We start from the raw sequence: 13,397 nt of genomic DNA, 5'->3' as shown, positions 1-13,397 counted from the left end.
AGTCAGTAGATAGTTATTGAATAGTCAGTAGATAGTTATTGAATAGTCAGTAGATAGTTATTGAATAGTCAGTAGATAGTTATTGAATAGTCAGTAGATAGTTATTGAATAGTCAGTAGATAGTTATAATAGTCAGTAGATAGTTATTGAATAGTCAGTCAGATAGTAGAATAGTTATAGTGAATAGTCAGTAGATAGTTATTGAATAGTCAGTAGATAGTTATTGAATAGTCAGTAGATAGTTATTGAATAGTCAGTAGATAGTTATTGAATAGTCAGTAGAATAGTAGTCAGTAGATAGTTATTGAATAGTCAGTAGATAGTTATTGAATAGTCAGAACAGATAGATAGTTATTGAATAGTCAGTAGATAGTTATTGAATAGTCAGTAGATAGTTATTGAATAGTCAGTAGATAGTTATTGAATAGTCAGTAGATAGTTATTGAATAGTCAGTAGATAGTTATTGAATAGTCAGTAGATAGTTATTGAATAGTCAGTAGATAGTTATTGAATAGTCAGTAGATAGTTATTGAATAGTCAGTAGATAGTTATTGTAGTAGATAGTTATTGAATAGTCAGTAGATAGTTATTGAATAGTCAGTAGATAGTTATTGAATAGTCAGTAGATAGTTATTGAATAGTCATCAGTCAGTAGATAGTTATTGAATAGTCATCACATAGATAGTTAGTAATAGTTATTGATAGTTAGATAGTTATTGAATAGTCAATAGTCAGTAGATAGTTATTGAATAGTCATCAGTTATAGAATAGTCAGTAGATAGTTATTGAATAGTCAGTAGATAGTTATTGAATAGTCAGTAGATAGTTATTGAATAGTCAGTAGATAGTTATTGAATAGTCAGTATAGTTATTGACATAGTCAGTAGATAGTTATTGAATAGTCATCACATAGTCAGTAGATAGTTATTGAATAGTCAGTAGATAGTTATTGAATAGTCAGTAGATAGTTAGTCAGTGAATAGTTATTGAATAGTCAGTAGATAGTTATTGAATAGTCAGTAGATAGTTATTGAATAGTCAGTAGATAGTTATTGAATAGTCAGTAGATAGTTATTGAATAGTCAGTAGATAGTTATTGAATAGTCAGTAGATAGTTATTGAATAGTCAGTAGATAGTTATTGAATAGTCAGTAGATAGTTATTGAATAGTCAGTAGATAGTTATTGAATAGTCAGTAGATAGTTATTGAATAGTCAGTAGATAGTTATTGAATAGTCAGTAGATAGTTATTGAATAGTCAGTAGATAGTTATTGAATAGTCAGTAGATAGTTATTGAATAGTCAGTAGATAGTCAGTAGATAGTTATTGAATAGTCAGTAGATAGTTATTGAATAGTCAGTAGATAGTTATAATAGTCAGTAGAGTTATTGAATAGTCAGTAGATAGTTATTGAATAGTCAGTAGATAGTTATTGAATAGTCAGTAGATAGTTATTGAATAGTCATAGACATAGTCAGTAGATAGTTATTGAATAGTCAGTAGATAGTTATTGAATAGTCATTACATAGTCAGTAGATAGTTATTGAATAGTCAGTAGATAGTTATTGAATAGTCAGTAGATAGTTATTGAATAGTCAGTAGATAGTTATTGAATAGTCAGTAGATAGTTATTGAATAGTCAGTAGATAGTTATTGAATAGTCAGTAGATAGTTATTGAATAGTCAGTAGATAGTTATTGAATAGTCAGTAGATAGTTATTGAATAGTCAGTAGATAGTTATTGAATAGTCAGTAGATAGTTATTGAATAGTCAGTAGATAGTTATTGAATAGTCAGTAGATAGTTATTGAATAGTCAGTAGTAGTTATTGAATAGTCAGTAGATAGTTATTGAATAGTCATAGTCAGTAGATAGTTATTGAATAGTCAGTAGATAGTTATTGAATAGTCAGTAGATAGTTATTGAATAGTCAGTAGATAGTTATTGAATAGTCAGTAGATAGTTATTGAATAGTCAGAGATAGTTATTGAATAGTCAGTAGATTATTGAATAGTCAGTAGATAGTTATTGAATAGTCAGTAGATAGTTATTGAATAGTCAGTAGATAGTTATTGAATAGTCAGTAGATAGTTATTGAATAGTAGATAGTTATTGAATAGTCAGTAGATAGTTAGTCAGTGAATAGTCAGTAGATAGTTATTGAATAGTCAGTAGATAGTTATTGAATAGTCAGTAGATAGTTATTGAATAGTCAGTAGATAGTTATTGAATAGTCAGTAGATAGTTATTGAATAGTCAGTAGATAGTTATTGAATAGTCAGTAGATAGTTATTGAATAGTCAGTAGATAGTTATTGAATAGTCAGTAGATAGTTATTGAATAGTCAGTAGATAGTTATTGAATAGTCAGTAGATAGTTATTGAATAGTCAGTAGATAGTTAGATGTTATTGAATAGTCAGTAGTCAGTAGATAGTTATTGAATAGTCAGTAGTAGATAGTTATTGAATAGTCAGTAGATAGTTATTGAATAGTCAGTAGATAGTTATTGAATAGTCATCATATAGTCAGTAGATAGTTATTGAATAGTCAGTAGATAGTTATTGAATAGTCAGAATAGTCAGTAGATAGTTATTGAATAGTCAGATAGTTATTGAATAGTCAGTAGATAGTTATTGAATAGTCAGTAGATAGTTATTGAATAGTCAGTAGATAGTTATTGAATAGTCAGTAGATAGTTATAATAGTCAGTAGATAGTTATTGAATAGTCAGTAGATAGTTATTGAATAGTCAGTAGATAGTTATTGAATAGTCAGTAGATAGTTATTGAATAGTCAGTAGATAGTTATTGAATAGTCAGTCAGTAGATAGTTATTGAATAGTCAGTAGATAGTTATTGAATAGTCAGTAGATAGTTATTGAATAGTCAGTAGATAGTTATTGAATAGTCAGTAGATAGTTATTGAATAGTCAGTAGATAGTTATTGAATAGTCAGTAGATAGTTATTGAATAGTCAGTAGATAGTTATTGAATAGTCAGTAGATAGTTATAGTCAGTAGATAGTTATTGAATAGTCAGTAGATAGTTATTGAATAGTCAGTAGATAGTTATTGAATAGTCAGTAGATAGTTATTGAATAGTCAGTAGATAGTTATTGAATAGTCAGTAGATAGTTATTGAATAGTCAGTAGATAGTTATTGAATAGTCAGTAGATAGTTATTGAATAGTCAGTAGATAGTTATTGAATAGTCAGTAGATAGTTATTGAATAGTCAGTAGATAGTTATTGAATAGTCAGTAGATAGTTATTGAATAGTCAGTAGATAGTTATTGAATAGTCAGTAGATAGTTATTGAATAGTCAGTAGATAGTTATTGAATAGTCAGTAGATAGTTATTGAATAGTCAGTAGATAGTTATTGAATAGTCAGTAGATAGTTATTGAATAGTCAGTAGATAGTTATTGAATAGTCAGTAGATAGTTATTGAATAGTCAGTAGATAGTTATTGAATAGTCAGTAGATAGTTATTGAATAGTCATAGTAGTCAGTAGATAGTTATTGAATAGTCAATAGTTATTGAATAGTCAGTAGATAGTTATTGAATAGTCAGTAGATAGTTATTGAATAGTCAGTAGATAGTTATTGAATAGTCAGTAGATAGTTATTGAATAGTCAGTAGATAGTTATTGAATAGTCAGTAGATAGTTATTGAATAGTCAGTAGATAGTTATTGAATAGTCAGTAGATAGTTATTGAATAGTCAGTAGTAGATAGTTATTGAATAGTCAGTAGATAGTCATCAATAGTCAGTAGATAGTTATTGAATAGTCAGTAGATAGTTATTGAATAGTCAGTAGATAGTTATTGAATAGTCAAGATAGTCAGTAGATAGTTATTGAATAGTCAGTAGATAGTTATTGAATAGAATCAGTAGATAGTTATTGAATAGTCAGTAGATAGTTATTGAATAGTCAGTAGATAGTTATTGAATAGTCAGTAGATAGTTATTGAATAGTCAGTAGATAGTTATTGAATAGTCAGTAGATAGTTATTGAATAGTCAGTAGATAGTTATTGAATAGTCAGTAGATAGTTATTGAATAGTCATCACATAGTCAGTAGATAGTTATTGAATAGTCAGTAGATAGTTATTGAATAGTCAGTAGATAGTTATTGAATAGTCAGTAGATAGTTATTGAATAGTCATCATATAGTCAGTAGATAGTTATTGAATAGTCAGTAGATAGTTATTGAATAGTCATCACATAGTCAGTAGATAGTTATTGAATAGTCAGTAGATAGTTATTGAATAGTCAGTAGATAGTTATTGAATAGTCAGTAGATAGTTATTGAATAGTCAGTAGATAGTTATTGAATAGTCATCACATAGTCAGTAGATAGTTATTGAATAGTCATCACATAGTCAGTAGATAGTTATTGAATAGTCAGTAGATAGTTATTGAATAGTCAGTAGATAGTTATTGAATAGTCAGTAGATAGTTATTGAATAGTCAGTAGATAGTTATTGAATAGTCATCACATAGTCAGTAGATAGTTATTGAATAGTCAGTAGATAGTTAGTGAATAGTTATTGAATAGTCAGTAGATAGTTATTGAATAGTCAGTAGATAGTTATTGAATAGTCAGTAGATAGTTATTGAATAGTCATCAGATATAGTCAGTAGATAGTTATTGAAGATAGTTATTGAATAGTCAGTAGATAGTTATTGAATAGTCAGTAGATAGTTATTGAATAGTCAGTAGATAGTTATTGAATAGTCATCACATAGTCAGTAGATAGTTATTGAATAGTCAGTAGATAGTTATTGAATAGTCAGTAGATAGTTATTGAATAGTCAGTAGATAGTTATTGAATAGTCAGTAGATAGTTATTGAATAGTCATCACATAGTCAGTAGATAGTTATTGAATAGTCAGTAGATAGTTATTGAATAGTCAGTAGATAGTTATTGAATAGTCAGTAGATAGTTATTGAATAGTCAGTAGATAGTTATTGAATAGTCAGTAGATAGTTATTGAATAGTCAGTAGATAGTTATTGAATAGTCAGTAGATAGTTAGTTGAATAGTCAGTCAGTAGATAGTTATTGAATAGTCATCAATAGTCAGAGATAGTTATTGAATAGTCAGTAGATAGTTATTGAATAGTCAGTAGATAGTTATTGAATAGTCAGTAGATAGTTATTGAATAGTCAGTAGATAGTTAGAATAGTCAGTAGATAGTTATTGAATAGTCAGTAGATAGTTATTGAATAGTCAGTAGATAGTTATTGAATAGTCAGTAGATAGTTATTGAATAGTCAGTAGATAGTATTGAATAGTCAGTAGATAGTTATTGAATAGTCAGTAGATAGTTATTGAATAGTCAGTAGATAGTTATTGAATAGTCAGTAGATAGTTATTGAATAGTCATTGATAGTCAGTAGATAGTTATTGAATAGTCAGTAGATAGTTAGAATAGTCAGTAGATAGTTATTGAATAGTCAGTAGATAGTTATTGAATAGTCAGTAGATAGTTATTGAATAGTCAGTAGATAGTTATTGAATAGTCAGTAGATAGTTATTGAATAGTCAGTAGATAGTTAGAATAGTCAGTAGATAGTTATTGAATAGTCATCACATAGTCAATAGTCAGATAGATAGTTATTGAATAGTCAGTAGATAGTTATTGAATAGTCAGTAGATAGTTATTGAATAGTCAGTAGATAGTTATTGAATAGTCAGTAGATAGTTATTGAATAGTCAGTAGATAGTTATTGAATAGTCAGTAGATAGTTATTGAATAGTCAGTAGATAGTTATTGAATAGTCAGTAGATAGTTATTGAATAGTCATCACATAGTAGATAGTTATTGAATAGTCAGTAGATAGTTATTGAATAGTCAGTAGATAGTTATTGAATAGTCATAGTTTATTGAATAGTCAGTAGATAGTTATTGAATAGTCAGTAGATAGTTATTGAATAGTCAGTAGATAGTTATTGAATAGTCAGTAGATAGTTATTGAATAGTCAGTAGATAGAATAGTCATAGATAGTTATGAATAGTCAGTAGATAGTTATTGAATAGTCAGTAGATAGTTATTGAATAGTCAGTAGATAGTTATTGAATAGTCAGTAGATAGTTATTGAATAGTCAGTAGATAGTTATTGAATAGTCAGTAGATAGTTATTGAATAGTCAGTAGATAGTTATTGAATAGTCAGTAGATAGTTATTTTGAATAGAATAGTCAGTAGATAGTTATTGAATAGTCAGTAGATAGTTATTGAATAGTCAGTAGATAGTTATTGAATAGTCAGTAGATAGTTATTGAATAGTCAGTAGATAGTTATTGAATAGTCAGTAGATAGTTATTGAATAGTCATCACATAGTCAGTAGATAGTTATTGAATAGTCAGTAGATAGTTATTGAATAGTCAGTAGATAGTTATTGAATAGTCAGTAGATAGTTATTGAATAGTCAGTAGATAGTTATTGAATAGTCAGTAGATAGTTATTGAATAGTCATCACATAGTCAGTAGATAGTTATTGAATAGTCATCACATAGTCAGTAGATAGTTATTGAATAGTCAGTAGATAGTTATTGAATAGTCAGTAGATAGTTATTGAATAGTCATCACATAGTCAGTAGATAGTTATTGAATAGTCATCACATAGTCAGTAGATAGTTATTGAATAGTCATCACATAGTCAGTAGATAGTTATTGAATAGTCATCACATAGTCAGTAGATAGTTATTGAATAGTCAGTAGATAGTTATTGAATAGTCAGTAGATAGTCAGTAGATAGTTATTGAATAGTCAGTAGATAGTTATTGAATAGTCAGTAGATAGTTATTGAATAGTCAGTAGATAGTTATTGAATAGTCAGTCAGTAGATAGTTATTGAATAGTCAGTAGATAGTTTATTGAATAGTCAGTCATTGAATAGTCAGTAGATAGTTATTGAATAGTCAGTAGATAGTTATTGAATAGTCATCACATAGTCAGTAGATAGTTATTGAATAGTCAGTAGATAGTTATTGAATAGTCAGTAGATAGTTATTGAATAGTCAGTAGATAGTTATTGAATAGTCAGTAGATAGTTATTGAATAGTCATCACATAGTCAGTAGATAGTTATTGAATAGTCAGTAGATAGTTATTGAATAGTCAGTAGATAGTTATTGAATAGTCAGTAGATAGTTATTGAATAGTCAGTAGATAGTTATTGAATAGTCAGTAGATAGTTATTGAATAGTCATCACATAGTCAGTAGATAGTTATTGAATAGTCAGTAGATAGTTATTGAATAGTCAGTAGATAGTTATTGAATAGTCAGTAGATAGTTATTGAATAGATAGTTATTGAATAGTCAGTAGATAGTTATTGAATAGTCAGTAGATAGTTATTGAATAGTCAGTAGATAGTTATTGAATAGTCAGTAGATAGTTATTGAATAGTCAGTCAGATAGTTATTGAATAGTCAGTAGATAGTTATTGAATAGTCAGTAGATAGTTATTGAATAGTCAGTAGATAGTTATTGAATAGTCAGTAGATAGTTATTGAATAGTCAGTAGATAGTTATTGAATAGTCAGTAGATAGTTATTGAATAGTCAGTAGATAGATAGTTGAATAGTCAGTAGATAGTCATTGAATAGTCAGTAGATAGTTATTGAATAGTCAGTAGATAGTTATTGAATAGTCAGTAGATAGTTATTGAATAGTCAGTAGATAGTTATTGAATAGTCAGTAGATAGTTATTGAATAGTCATCACATAGTCAGTAGATAGTTATTGAATAGTCAGTAGATAGTTATTGAATAGTCAGTAGATAGTTATTGAATAGTCAGTAGATAGTTATTGAATAGTCAGTAGATAGTTATTGAATAGTCAGTAGATAGTTATTGAATAGTCAGTAGATAGTTATTGAATAGTCAGTAGATAGTTATTGAATAGTCATCACATAGTCAGTAGATAGTTATTGAATAGTCAGTAGATAGTTATTGAATAGTCAGTAGATAGTTATTGAATAGTCAGTAGATAGTTATTGAATAGTCAGTAGATAGTTATTGAATAGTCAGTAGATAGTTATTGAATAGTCAGTAGATAGTTATTGAATAGTCAGTAGATAGTTATTGAATAGTCAGTAGATAGTTATTGAATAGTCAGTAGATAGTTATTGAATAGTCAGTAGATAGTTATTGAATAGTCATCACATAGTCAGTAGATAGTTATTGAATAGTCAGTAGATAGTTATTGAATAGTCAGTAGATAGTTATTAGATCAGTTAGTAGATAGTTATTGAATAGTCAGTAGATAGTTATTGAATAGTCAGTAGATAGTTATTGAATAGTCAGTAGATAGTTATTGAATAGTCAGTAGATAGTTATTGAATAGTCAGTAGATAGTTATTGAATAGTCAGTAGATAGTTATAGATAGTTATTGAATAGTCAGTAGATAGTTATTGAATAGTCAGTAGATAGTTATTGAATAGTCAGTAGATAGTTATTGAATAGTCAGTAGATAGTTATTGAATAGTCAGTAGATAGTTATTGAATAGTCAGTAGATAGTTATTGAATAGTCAGTAGATAGTTATTGAATAGTCAGTAGATAGTTATTGAATAGTCAGTAGATAGTTATTGAATAGTCAGTAGATAGTTATTGAATAGTCAGTAGATAGTTATTGAATAGTCAGTAGATAGTTATTGAATAGTCAGTAGATAGTTATTGAATAGTCAGTAGATAGTTATTGAATAGTCAGTAGATAGTTATTGAATAGTCATAGATAGTAGTAGTAGATAGTTATTGAATAGTCAGTAGATAGTTATTGAATAGTCAGTAGATAGTTATTGAATAGTCAGTAGATAGTTATTGAATAGTCAGTAGATAGTTATTGAATAGTCAGTAGATAGTTATTGAATAGTCAGTAGATAGTTATTGAATAGTCAGTAGATAGTTATTGAATAGTCAGTAGATAGTTATTGAATAGTCAGTAGATAGTTATTGAATAGTCAGTAGATAGTTATTGAATAGTCATCACATAGTCAGTAGATAGTTATTGAATAGTCAGTAGATAGTTATTGAATAGTCAGTAGATAGTTATTGAATAGTCAGTAGATAGTTATTGAATAGTCAGTAGATAGTTATTGAATAGTCAGTAGATAGTTATAATAGTAGTAGATAGTTAGTCATAGATGAATAGTCAGTAGATAGTTATTGAATAGTCATTGATAGTCAGTAGATAGTTATTGAATAGTCATCACATAGTCAGTAGATAGTTATTGAATAGTCAGTAGATAGTTATTGAATAGTCAGTAGATAGTTATTGAATAGTCAGTAGATAGTTATTGAATAGTCAGTAGATAGTTATTGAATAGTCAGTAGATAGTTATTGAATAGTCAGTAGATAGTTATTGAATAGTCAGTAGATAGTTATTGAATAGTCAGTAGATAGTTATTGAATAGTCAGTAGATAGTTATTGAATAGTCAGTAGATAGTTATTGAATAGTCAGTAGATAGTTATTGAATAGTCAGTAGATAGTTATTGAATAGTCAGTAGATAGTTATTGAATAGTCAGTAGATAGTCAGTATAGTTATTGAATAGTCAGTAGATAGTTATTGAATAGTCAGTAGATAGTTATTGAATAGTCAGTAGATAGTTATTGAATAGTCAGTAGATAGTTATTGAATAGTCAGTAGATAGTTATTGAATAGTCAGATAGTTATTGAATAGTCAGTAGATAGTTATTGAATAGTCAGTAGATAGTTATTGAATAGTCAGTAGATAGTTATTGAATAGTCAGTAGATAGTTATTGAATAGTCAGTAGATAGTTATTGAATAGTCAGTAGATAGTTATTGAATAGTCAGTAGATAGTTATTGAATAGTCAGTAGATAGTTATTGAATAGTCAGTAGAGATAGTTATTGAATAGTCAGTAGATAGTTATTGAATAGTCAGTAGATAGTTATTGAATAGTCAGTAGATAGTTATTGAATAGTCAGTAGATAGTTATTGAATAGTCAGTAGATAGTTATTGAATAGTCAGTAGATAGTTATTGAATAGTCAGTAGATAGTTATTGAATAGTCATCACATAGTCAGTAGATAGTTATTGAATAGTCAGTAGATAGTTATTGAATAGTCAGTAGATAGTTATTGAATAGTCAGTAGATAGTTATTGAATAGTCAGTAGATAGTTATTGAATAGTCAGTAGATAGTTATTGAATAGTCAGTAGATAGTTATTGAATAGTCATCACATAGTCAGTAGATAGTTATTGAATAGTCAGTAGATAGTTATTGAATAGTCAGTAGATAGTTATTGAATAGTCAGTAGATAGTTATTGAATAGTCATCATATAGTCAGTAGATAGTTATTGAATAGTCAGTAGATAGTTATTGAATAGTCATCATATAGTCAGTAGATAGTTATTGAATAGTCAGTAGATAGTTATTGAATAGTCAGTAGATAGTTATTGAATAGTCAGTAGATAGTTATTGAATAGTCAGTAGATAGTTATTGAATAGCCAGTAGATAGTTATTGAATAGTCAGTAGATAGTTATTGAATAGTCAGTAGATAGTTATTGAATAGTCAGTAGATAGTTATTGAATAGTCAGTAGATAGTTATTGAATAGTCAGTAGATAGTTATTGAATAGTCAGTAGATAGTTATTGAATAGTCAGTAGATAGTTATTGAATAGTCAGTAGATAGTTATTGAATAGTCAGTAGATAGTTATTGAATAGTCAGTAGATAGTTATTGAATAGTCAGTAGATAGTTATTGAATAGTCAGTAGATATAGTCAGTAGATAGTTATTGAATAGTCAGTAGATAGTTATTGAATAGTCAGTAGATAGTTATTGAATAGTCAGTAGATAGTTATTGAATAGTCAGTAGATAGTTATTGAATAGTCAGTAGATAGTTATTGAATAGTCAGTAGATAGTTATTGAATAGTCAGTAGATAGTTATTGAATAGTCAGTAGATAGTTATTGAATAGTCAGTAGATAGTTATTGAATAGTCAGTAGATAGTTATTGAATAGTCAGTAGATAGTTATTGAATAGTCAGTAGATAGAATAGTATTGAATAGTCAGTAGATAGTTATTGAATAGTCAGTAGATAGTTATTGAATAGTCAGTAGATAGTTATTGAATAGTCAGTAGATAGTTATTGAATAGTCAGTAGATAGTTATTGAATAGTCAGTAGATAGTTATTGAATAGTCAGTAGATAGTTATTGAATAGTCAGTAGATAGTTATTGAATAGTCAGTAGATAGTTATTGAATAGTCAGTAGATAGTTATTGAATAGTCAGTAGATAGTTATTGAATAGTCAGTAGATAGTTATTGAATAGTCAGTAGATAGTTATTGAATAGTCAGTAGATAGTTATTGAATAGTCATCACATAGACAGTAGATAGTTATTGAATAGTCAGTAGATAGTTATTGAATAGTCAGTAGATAGTTATTGAATAGTCAGTAGATAGTTATTGAATAGTCAGTAGATAGTTATTGAATAGTCAGTAGATAGTTATTGAATAGTCAGTAGATAGTTATTGAATAGTCAGTAGATAGTTATTGAATAGTCAGTAGATAGTTATTGAATAGTCAGTAGATAGTTATTGAATAGTCAGTAGATAGTTATTGAATAGTCATCACATAGTCAGTAGATAGTTATTGAATAGTCAGTAGATAGTTATTGAATAGTCAGTAGATAGTTATTGAATAGTCATCACATAGTCAGTAGATAGTTATTGAATAGTCAGTAGATAGTTATTGAATAGTCAGTAGATAGTTATTGAATAGTCAGTAGATAGTTATTGAATAGTCAGTAGATAGTTATTGAATAGTCAGTAGATAGTTATTGAATAGTCAGTAGATAGTTATTGAATAGTCATCACATAGTCAGTAGATAGTTATTGAATAGTCATCACATAGTCAGTAGATAGTTATTGAATAGTCAGTAGATAGTTATTGAATAGTCAGTAGATAGTTATTGAATAGTCAGTAGATAGTTATTGAATAGTCAGTAGATAGTTATTGAATAGTCAGTAGATAGTTATTGAATAGTCAGTAGATAGTTATTGAATAGTCAGTAGATAGTTATTGAATAGTCAGTAGATAGTTATTGAATAGTCAGTAGATAGTTATTGAATAGTCAGTAGATAGTTATTGAATAGTCAGTAGATAGTTATTGAATAGTCAGTAGATAGTTATTGAATAGTCAGTAGATAGTTATTGAATAGTCAGTAGATAGTTATTGAATAGTCAGTAGATAGTTATTGAATAGTCAGTAGATAGTTATTGAATAGTCAGTAGATAGTTATTGAATAGTCAGTAGATAGTTATTGAATAGTCAGTAGATAGTTATTGAATAGTCATCACATAGTCAGTAGATAGTTATTGAATAGTCATCACATAGTCAGTAGATAGTTATTGAATAGTCAGTAGATAGTTATTGAATAGTCAGTAGATAGTTATTGAATAGTCAGTAGATAGTTATTGAATAGTCAGTAGATAGTTATTGAATAGTCATCACATAGTCAGTAGATAGTTATTGAATAGTCATCACATAGTCAGTAGATAGTTATTGAATAGTCATCACATAGTCAGTAGATAGTTATTGAATAGTCAGTAGATAGTTATTGAATAGTCAGTAGATAGTTATTGAATAGTCAGTAGATAGTTATTGAATAGTCATCACATAGTCAGTAGATAGTTATTGAATAGTCAGTAGATAGTTATTGAATAGTCAGTAGATAGTTATTGAATAGTCAGTAGATAGTTATTGAATAGTCATCACATAGTCAGTAGATAGTTATTGAATAGTCAGTAGATAGTTATTGAATAGTCAGTAGATAGTTATTGAATAGTCAGTAGATAGTTATTGAATAGTCAGTAGATAGTTATTGAATAGCCAGTAGATAGTTATTGAATAGTCAGTAGATAGTTATTGAATAGTCATCACATAGCCAGTAGATAGTTATTGAATAGTCAGTAGATAGTTATTGAATAGTCAGTAGATAGTTATTGAATAGTCAGTAGATAGTTATTGAATAGTCAGTAGATAGTTATTGAATAGTCATCACATAGCCAGTAGATAGTAGTCTGCTACTGAAAAATGTACTTCTCTATTATCTTCAGAACTACAGATATGCCAATCAACTAATAATAAATGACTCTACGAAATGCAGAATGTACCCCATTCATCGCTCTTGAAAACCAACTTACTAACTTCCTGATATGAAGTTCCTGTCCGTGTCACTCAGTCAAGAGTGTCTTGATGGGAGAAGAAAAGCTCTATCATGATATGTTCTATAACTGGTGGTTCCTCCCCTCCATTGTTGCTTCACTTCCTCAATTGAGGGGAGATGGGAGTTGGAAACTGAATTGAGCTTAACCCCCCGGTGTGATGGGTGACAAGTAA

At 28.1% G+C, this 13,397-nt stretch overlaps 1 protein-coding gene across 5 annotated transcripts in view; it reads right to left on the bottom strand.

Annotated features, from left to right (window-relative positions):
* Positions 1-13,397, bottom strand: part of cdkl5 (cyclin-dependent kinase-like 5) — a 108,535-nt gene that overhangs the window by 86,959 nt on the left and 8,179 nt on the right. The gene's annotated exons all lie outside the window — the stretch shown is intronic.

Source organism: Oncorhynchus keta, chromosome 37 (assembly GCF_023373465.1).
Source record: "Oncorhynchus keta strain PuntledgeMale-10-30-2019 chromosome 37, Oket_V2, whole genome shotgun sequence".
In the NCBI taxonomy this organism is placed as follows: Eukaryota; Metazoa; Chordata; class Actinopteri; order Salmoniformes; family Salmonidae; genus Oncorhynchus; species Oncorhynchus keta.
Note: the sequence above shows the minus strand (reverse complement) of the source record. Positions and strands in the feature narration are given on the sequence as shown.